We start from the raw sequence: 10,676 nt of genomic DNA on the forward strand, positions 1-10,676 counted from the left end.
TTCCTATGCTAAATTCATTAGCCAGAATCTTTCTTGTACCTTAGTATAATCCAGATTCAGTGAGATCCTTATTTTAACTCTTGGCTGGGTGATAAATGTGCCCCCTCCGACCAAAAAGGTCTCTGCAGGCTTTGGGAGGAAGTTGCAACTAGAAGAATCTTGACCCTCTTCTTTCTCTCTGGCTGCATTGAGCCCTTCCTATTACAAATGTCACATGGGCCCTGAATAATTCGGCCTCTTAGTGTCCAGGGATATACAGTGTTCTTGAGATAGTGGTTTATAAGAAATATAAAATTGCTTTCTGTTTTCTTGTAGACTTAAGGTTGTATTATAGGCTATTTCTACGCAGAAGGAAGCAGCAGGTTCTCATACCCTTCAGAATTTGACGAAAGTCAGCCCAAAACGAAGGCTTTTTTCTTATGATTTCTTAGCAGGTCTCAATATTCTGATTAGCTAGGAGGAAATAAAATTTCCATGTGTGATTACTCCAAAGCAACGAGCCAGTCCAAGTCCAGTGAAATGTCTTCAATCAAGATAAACGCAAACAACAATGAAAGTGATGAGTGCTAAACTGCTGCCTCTTGTCGCTTTGGCATTGATGCCTTTTGGTAGTACTTGGTTAGTGTCTTTAGTTAGATACTCACACACTTTTCCTCATATCCTCATCATTCTGCATAAACACTAATAGTAAAGTGTTCTGAATCAAAAACAGCTGAAAAAGTTTCGAGTTAGATGATTCTTCTTGTCACTTAAAATTGTTATCATGCATGATCCTAATTCCATTAAAAACTGCCTGATATATAGATAATATATATTACATATATCCTAAAGGGGCCTAAAGATCAATGTTCTACAGGCCAGAAAGTAATAGCTGAGAATTCAATGAGTAGATCATTATTGTCAATGAGTAAGAGGTTGAATCCTGTACTCTATACTCTGCTGCCTGTATTCAAATGAGCACTCCCACCCACCCCTCAAATTACCTATCCACTCTAAGCCTTCTTTCTCACCTCTAAAATGAGAATGATAATATTCCTATATTATAGCATTGTCACAAGGATAAAATGAGCTAATCCACAAATGACACTTAACCTTGTGCCCGCAACACATTAAGTCTTTGGGGAGCATTACCTATGATGATGATGGTGATGATGATCATGATGATCATGATGAACATGATTTCACTTTGCATTTTACTAAAATTTCCATGTATGTGAGCATATAGGATTTTTGTAGCCATTTAATGCATTTTATTCCTCATCCCGGAAAGACAAGGAGTATTTGAGAGATGTGCCAGTGTTGGCAAGAGAAAGTTCTCATTGCCTTGTAAATGCTCCATTCTAGAGGAGGTGAGTATCCAGGGCAAGAGATGAGATTTTTCCAGATAATATAAAAATGGAAATAAGGATCCTGCGAAAAGTAGTAGAAAAGGAATGGGGGGAGTCTCAACTGGGACACGAGGATTCACAGAGCTGCACTTCTGGGAGCCCTTGGGAGATGAGCTTGTCACTGAATTAAGAGCCAAGAGGAACAAAGATGATATTTATACCACTGCGCGGGCACAGAGTCTATTCCTAATCAACTCTCAGTGAGAACAGATTCTTTGGGTAATAGAACAAGGTAAATACTTTTTGGATATTAAGGGCACAAAGGCAGGGTTACCTAAGAGTTTATATCAGTGTTTCAAGTAATCACCATCTTCACCTCTGAGATAGGTAGCATTATTATTCACATTAATAGCTTAGGCAATAGTTAATTCATAACCTTTGAGGGGCACACTCATTTTTTTTTATTGTGGTTAACAAGCACATAACAAGAGGTTCATCCTCTTAACAAATTTTTACATATATAGTACAGTATTGTTAACTAAAAGGAAAGTGCTCTACAGAAGATCTCTAGAACTTTTTCATCTTGTATAACTGAAATTTTATACACATTGAACAGCAACTTCCCATTGCTCCCTCTCACCAGCCCTTGGCAAGCATTATCCTACTCTCTGTTTCTATGAGGTTGACTACTTTAGATAATCAAATAAGTAGAATCATGCAGTATTTATCCTTCGCTAGCTTATTTTACTTAGCATAATGTCCTCAGAGTTCATCTACATTGTTGCATGTACCAGCATTTTTTTTTTTTTAGGGCTGAATGTTATTGTATGCATATACCACATTTTTTAAACCATTTTTTGAGACTCTAATGAAAGCTCTGGTCTCTTCCTTAGGAAAGGTCTCATACATGTAAAATTCTACATACAATTCTAGTACTCCACATATTACCTGAGGCTCATTCATAAAACTTTAGGAATATTATTTTAGGAATAATGCAAAGAACTAACATTTCTCACCCCAGTAAAGAATGAGCTCTTCGAGTATATGGACTGTGTCTTTTTGTGTATTTCTCCATCTCAACTGTCAGAATAGATACATAAGAGGTGGTTTTCAGTGAAAAGATACATAAATGAATGAATATCTACTCCAGGCCAAATATTTTACAAAAATTATCTCCTCTAATTTTCACAGCATCTTGTAAAGGAGAGATCATGATCTCCATTTTACAGATAAAGAAACAGATATAGAAGGATTGTGTATTTTCCCAAAGTCATAGAGCTTTTAAATTACAAATTCAGAATTTGAACTCAGGCCTGTCTTGCTTTAAGACTGTGTGCTTACCCCTGTACTGTAGTCAGCTCACACTGCATTAAGAAAATACCGCAGACTGTATGACTTAAATAACTAGAATTAATTTCACAGTTCTAGAGGCTGGGAAGCCCAAGAGCAAAGTGCTGGCTGATTCGTTTCCTGGTGAGAGCCTTCTTCTCAGCTTGTAGATGGCCACCTTCTTGCTGTGTTTTCATATTACACACACACACACACACACACACACACACACACACACACACACACACACACACAGCTCTGGTGTCTCTTCCTTTTCTGATAAACCCTAGAGGGTTAGAGCCCCTCCCTTATGACCTCATTTAACCTTTATAACCTCCTTACTGGCCTATCTCCAAATGTGCTACATTGAGGTTAGGACTTCAAAATATAAATTTTGCGGGGAACATAAACATTCAGTCCATGACATGCACCATTTTGCATGTAGAAGTAAATAGGGAAAGAAAAACATTCGGGTCTCTCACTGAACCGGCATATCAAAGGCTGTACATATTTTATGTTGCTCAGCCACTGAAAGGCATTTTGTCTGGGTAATTTTTGTAAGCTTAAATGGTTGATTTCCCATCCAAAGAAACCCCTTGCTAGGTTAGGTTATGTGCTGCACCTGCCAGAGTGGTTTTCTTGCATCCAGTCAGCATGTGGTTTCCACAGGATGGGGCTCCTCACGTTCTACTAATCTTAGGTCAACTTCAGTATACCAGAAGGGTTTCAGTACCCCAGACTGCCAGGATGAGTGTAATCTCACATTTCCATTCCCCTTGGACCTACTAGCTTTCATGGGCTGGTGATTCAGAGTCTGTGTTCCTGGGACTTTTATATAACTTTTGATTATAAAAAAAATACAAGTTGATTCAGAAGCAGTGAATGGTTGGGTGGTGCAAGGTGGAAGGGCCAGTATACAGAGAGGTTTGGGTCCAGCTGCTCCCATTCACTGCTTCAGTTGACAAAGGAAGACAGTTTTCCTTTTCTCCTTTCACTTAACATCTCCTCATATGTAATCTGAGCAACATTAACACTTTAAGCATTCTCTTCTTAAGTTCAATGAGCCCCTTTCAGGAGAACTATTGCGTCTCCCTACATGCGTGCCCAGATGCTCATCAGCTCTGTTCCCCTTCACAGGGTTGTTTTACTCTAAGTGAGCAGGGAAGACCCATATGTCTCTGCTTTCACAAACTTTTTTATATAGAACCTGTAAATGTACTTAGTAACTTATTTTTATGTTAGTACTTATTTTGCTAAGTTAACATTCTTTTTCTGAAATACAAATTGATAGATATTTCAGGGTTTAAAAGATTTTGCAATAATGAGGTTTGAGGTGATCCCCTCCATGCAAGATAGCTTATACCATCTTAATGTGGATTTTGTTTGTTTGCTTTCCCAGTTTTATTAAGATATAATGGAGTTATAATATTGTACAAGTTGCATGTGTACAACATAATGACTTGATAACATGTATTTATTATGAAATAGTTACCACAATAAGTATAGTTAACATCCATCACTTCACGTAGTTAAAATTTTTTTCTTATGATGAGAACTTTTAAGATCTACTCTCTTTGCAAATTTCAAATTACAACATAGTATTATTAACTATAAACCCATGCATATGCAATCACCTAATATCTTACAAGGAAGGCAAGAATATTCAGTGGAGAAAAGACAGTCTTCAATAAATGATGCTGCAAAGTCTAGAAAGAAACTAGACTGGACTTCTATCTTACCCTACTCACAAAAATTCACTCGAAATAAACTAAAGGCCTAAATGTAGTACTTGAAGCCATAACACTCCAAGCAGAAGACACAGGGAAAACGTTCTTTGACACTGGTCTTGGCAATGATTTTTGGGGGGGATATAACACCTGAAGCACAAGAAACAAAAGCAAAAATAAACAAATGGGACTACATAATGTTTTATTAATAACAATCATTATGATGGCTAATATTTATTTGTTCTTCCTATATGTCAGTAGTATGCTAAGTACTTAACATGGCTGATAACATTCAATCTTCAAACAGTTCAATGAGGTAGATGCTATTGTTATCCCCCATTATGTAGATGAAGAAATCGATGTTAAGAGACTTTAATGGCTTGCCAAGTGACAGACAAGAATAGATGGTAAAATCAGGATTTGAACATAGGTGGGTTCAAACTGCAGTCTCTACTTGTAACCACTGTATTCAAATGATACACTGATATAATATCTACCTTGTCACAACTTTCTTCTTCCATTTACTTTCTTTGTTTCCCTTCTCTACATTGTGGTAGTGCTGGTGTTTTGATTAATTGTGGCATGAAGCATTCATTTATTGAACAAATATTTATTACGGCCCATGAGTGTGTAAAAGCAATTTCGACTGATTGAGGAATAAGGTGGATACATGAAGATTTTCTAAATTCTCTCAGATCATTTCTTTCTCCACATTTTATGTATCAAGTATAATCTCTCTATCCAGCTTTCTCCTATAGAGGCTCTGTAGCTTTTTGTACTTAACAATCACTGTTTTAAACTATTCACTCATGTGCAAAACAGTGTATAAGATGTTTTAAAGAGCACCTTGGGTAACTTTCCCATCATGTTTGAATCTGAAATATTTTACCCTAAACCCACAATTTTCAATATAGTCAAGCTGCTAAATTGCCTCTCTGGGAGACAAAAATTACTCTTGATTTTATTTCCTTTGTTTTCTTAAGCAAGTATAAGATATTATAGATTTTGTTTTAATCCTACTGCTATTGCCACATCTCTCTCCTCACTTCTAGAATTGTAGACAGTCAATTTTCAACAATAAGTACTTGCAAAATTATTAACTTTTACAGAATGGAAAAAGTTAGGTGCACCAATATTTTAATTATCATCCTTAACTTTCTTTAAGAAAGCTCTAACCCAAGTTAAAAACAAAACGGCAGCAACAAACAAGCAATCACAACAGCCAGGAATCAGCAACATTGTCTTCCTTCTACACTTCTGTGTCTACTGCTTGTCAAGCCGTTGTCATAAGGCTGCTTTAAAAGTCTCCCTTAAGATTCAAAGGTAGCTGTTTTTTTTTTAAACTTTTCTGTGTATGCATAAGTCAATATAAGAAGATATAGACTTTTTTGTTATGAAAAGTTGTCATAGAAGTGACACTTCTTTTGGTAATGATTGATTTGGACTCTGGCTTTCCATATATTAGGGTTATTTAAATTAGAAGCAAGCAAGTAGTTAATGACTAGTTTCTTCCTCTGAACCTGGATCATAACACAATTAAGTAAAGAGAATATTAAGTAGGAATAATTTCTCTCAGTTACAGAACAAGTAAAGTATTATAAGAATATGCCAGTTCTTCAAATAACTAAATCCTATGATTCAAGAGCTGAAATTTCATTATGTATTTGTGACCTGAATATCAGCTTTGTACCTACTCTATTGAAAACGCAGTACCCCCTACTATTTTCTGTTTTGGTCAGAAGTTTATCTATGGAATTTGGTCATATTTTGAATGTCTGTTCACCTTTGTTTTAGAGTATTTTGCTTATTCACGCTGAGTTAGTTTATGACTTAGGCATATGCTGGTTTTGTTTTGTATAGTCTGCCCTAGATTATTTTAGGACCTCAGAGGTAAGGACTTCACAGTTTACATGAGATACATATCAATAAAGGGAGGCTTGTGCACTTCTTTGAATAAAAGCTGACTACTTAGAATATTCTGATATAAGCACACATGGGTGTGCACACACACAACAGAATCTAAATTTGATACACCATAAACAAAATTCACTCTCACAAAAAAACTTTGGCTTTTTTCAGATTAAAGTAGAGAGGACTAGAATATGTTTTTCAAATATAGTGATTCTTTTGATCCAAAATGTTTTAACTAGTTTTTGTATACCTGAAATGATTTTCATATTTAAATAAGTCAGAGCACTTAACTGAATAATGAAATGAATATTATCAACCATAATCTCTTATGCAGAATTTTAGACTTTTGATAATATTTACATGGATGCTCATAAGTATGGAAAAAGAGCAAGAGAAATTAATTTGTCCTTACATTGCATTAAGCCTTCTTTATTATCGTGTAGGTCTGATTGAACAGAACTGTGCATGATCTGTAGTTGATGGAGAGTGCTTTAGGTAAAAGCTGAAGTGCTAAACAGTTGCAGATCTTGTGATTACCATTTCAGCACAGCCTTCTTGAGTATTATAGAATGTCTCACCACCCCACAAAATTCTACCACACCTGTTGTACCAGTGTTTAACCCTGAGTCTCTCATTCTTCTTTTCCTCCCATTGTTTTAACTCCCAGCTGCTGAACATGAAAAGAAACGTCATGAACATTTTTTTTTTTTTTTTTTTTGTCATCTCCTAACTTATCTATCCAAGCTTAATTAGATTGTCTGGACTGTCCGGGAAAACTTTTATCATTTGTTAACTCCTTTAACATTCCACAGCAGGTGATTCTAAATCTTTTCCTGTAGCCTTCGAATACTCGGTGTCATCTCCACATTCCCAACTCTCATGAGCTGACATTTAAAAGAAATATTTTTTGAGAATTTCCAGTTCATCTAGCATTAGTTTCTAATTTCATTTTCTTCACCTGACAATAGATGCTTCCTATCATCTCCATATTCCCCTGGATGTAGCCCTAATACCCTTTCCCTCCAGTCTGGGAGGACAAGATATCTCTGTGAGTATTATTGACCCTGTAATTTTTTGCATCTCTTAAGAACTCTTTGAATTTTTTTTTTTTTTAATAATTTTAGTTTCTGGCCTTCCTTTGGCTTTTTCCCTTTTGCTTTTTACTGTGTTCAAGTCTCCTTACTTATAAAAATAACTAAAAAATAAAAGTTAAAAATCCTATTATGCAATGGCAAGAATTTAAATTAGAATCTTCCCCTTTTCCTCTAGGAAACCATGGGAAGAAATAATGAAAGAATAAGTAAACACAAAAGGGCACACACACTCCATTTAAAGTGAAACAAGAAGATAGAAAGCTGCTGGGGACGGGGCAGGGTTGTACTTCAACTGGTGTGGCATTTGGCATCAGTGGCAGAAGTGACCTGTGAATGGAATGGTAAGGAATCTCAATGTGAGAAATCTCAGAAAGCACTAGAAAAAATATACTTCCTGAGGATAAAGGCCATATCCGAACGTACGAAAGCTGAATAGGAGTGCTGAGAACAGAGCTGGTTATCTAGAAGCCTCAGTGAACAAAGATAAAGTAACAAGAGGAGTCTTAGGGGTTGGACAAGCAGGGGCTGTTGTAAGAAAGCATTTTGTGAAGTACCCATGAAATAGATCCCATAGAAATAGCTACCTGTGAGCCCAGAGCTGGTGGCAGAAACCCAACTGGACCAAGCTAATTTTAAAAATAGGTAGAGGCCTGTTGAAAGTCATGTAGAGAAGCACATGGAAGTGTACTTGGAATAAACAGTCTGTTTCTCTGGCAGCAGAAGGTAGATCCTTGAGTTGTAAAGCCTTTTCCTCACCACATATATCCCAAGTCCCACTCACTGCAGAAATATCCTGTAAATTGCTAGCCCAGAAAACTCTAAGCCATTTAACTTTGAGTCATAAAAAATAGTGGAACAGAATTCATATATAAATACTATTAAAAATGTGTAAGAAATCAGTAAAATTTTCCAATAGGAGAAGAGTCACCAGAAAAATATTGCCAAGTTGTAGCTGAAGATTTAGCCAAAGATTTCACCATTAAAATGAGTTATGAAGCAATCATTGCAAGAAGGAAGACCACAAAACATAAAAACAAGAGTGCAGGAAGAAATGACCACAAAATAGAGAGAAGTAAAACATGAGCTGACAAAACTAAGAGAAAGAAGAGAAGGAAAACAAAAGGACTATAGAAATAAAGATGAGTAGAAAGAGTATCAGGAGAATAATTACTGTGGCTATCAGTAGCCATTGGAGGGGCAAAGTAGAAATGAGGAAAGAAATAAAATAGATGAAGAGATAGAAGAAAAATAGAGGAGAGAGGCAAAGGGCAGGCAATGTATTCATATTTAGAATTCTTAAAAACAAACAACAAAAGCATTGGAACAAAACAAATGCTTTAAAATGTAATTCAAGAGACTTTTCTAAAAGTAGAGAAACTTTGAGCCTACATTTTGTCTTAGAAAAACTGACCAGAATAGTCAACTCTACGATGTGTACTAGTAAAGTTATTGAATGTTAAAGATAATGAAAGTGTTCTCCGTATAAGAGACCAAAAAAAGTTAATTCTAAATTATATATATGTATTTATATATATATAATTTATACATATATATAATTAAGCTAACATCAGATTTCTCTCTCTACCACAGTATATTTGATGTCAGGAGACAGTGAAGTAACACCTAAAAAATACTAAGACAAAAAGAATTTATATCTAGCCAAGCTATCTTTTAAGCATATAAAATATAATAAGTCATATATAATAACTACAGACAAACAATTTAAAATAGGAAAATTCAGAGAATACTTTTTCAATCAGCAGTACTTAAATGATTTTAGAGATTTTAGTCAGCCAGGAAATCACTGGGGGAAGTTTAGCAACAGACTGGTGGTGAGCAATAACTATATTTTGCTTCAGCTAAAATTAAAACATGTGAAGGAGGGTAACAAAATAGTATGGAAATATAAGATGGCTTGATAACAGAGAAATAAAACAGCTAACAGAATAGAAGATAGAATACAAGTAAAATAAATTTTGAAGATGCCTCATTATTAGTAGCTGAGAGGCAAAAGATAGCTTTTAAAGCACAAATAAAATATCATATTTAAGAGTACAATGTAAACATGAAGGAAAATAAGTAAATTGAGGGGTGGAGGTAGAAAGGAGGGAGAGGAAAATGAATGAAGACCATAAGAAGATACAAAATAATTTTCTAATGCTCATAAAAAAAAGCTATTAGATATTAGAGATCAGAGGATGTACAATTTTTAAGAAATAAATAGTAAACGTATTGGAACCTGCTCTCAGGAGTAACTAGTTAACTAGATCCTAACCCGCTTGGGTATTACCCAAACCTAGATGACCTGGGGGAAGGAAAATACCCAACTCCAGCCCACTCCAGCCACCCTTACCGACCTAAGGGAGGAGAGAAAAACTGAGAAACACGTGTGAAGTTCACAGCCCAGAGGCACAGGCTCAATAAAAGACTGAGAACTGAACACCCCCTTTCCCTACCCCCAACACCTCAACACCACATTACTAAAAACCTACTTACACCAGCAAACATAATGGATGACGAATGTTCATATTTGCTTATATTTGCATGAAGAAAAATCAGAAAAGATATTAAAAAAATGATACATGTGGTTCCTTGTTGGAGGCCAGCAGGCAAAATACGGAATAAATAGGAGGAAACACCACACTTTTATCTTGGTTTCATTTTTTGTTTTGTATCAAAATGAAAATATTGCCTGTAAAAAAAAGGAATTTTCATTATTCAAAATAAAAGTTTTTAACTTAAAATTTCAGTATCTAAAAATAAAATAAATTGTATTCCAACAGCAAAAATTTCACCAGAAAACTGTCCTTTGATCCTGTTGTACCTTCACACTACCATCTTATTTCTTTTTTATACGTACTCAGAGTTCCTAAAAGAGCAATAAATATTATTTTAATAAAAGCATGAGTAAATTATATCAGCTTTCTCTACTTCCTCACCATCTTCTACTTACCCTATAAATATTTGCAGTCGACTTTGCAAGGTCACTAATGATCTCATGTGGACAAAGCTATAAAAATTATTTTTAATATACCTTCTTTTACTTAACAGTTATGTATAATGGTGTAGCTAAATCAAATGTGGGTGAATTAAGAATGGTAGGGAAACTTACTATTTAAAGGAAATCAGAAATGACTCTTTAATAATATTTGTCTTCTAATTTATTGATTTTTATGTTGCAATTTTTGGTAGTTAGAAAAAAATTTTTGGTAGTTTTAACCAAAAAAAAATGTTAGAAGGAATGATTTTGATTTTTTGAAATGAGATTTGTAGTAAGAACATTAGTT

The sequence above is a fragment of the Pteropus vampyrus genome, unplaced genomic scaffold (assembly GCF_000151845.1).
Source record: "Pteropus vampyrus isolate Shadow unplaced genomic scaffold, Pvam_2.0 Scaffold8, whole genome shotgun sequence".
Classification (NCBI taxonomy): Eukaryota; Metazoa; Chordata; class Mammalia; order Chiroptera; family Pteropodidae; genus Pteropus; species Pteropus vampyrus.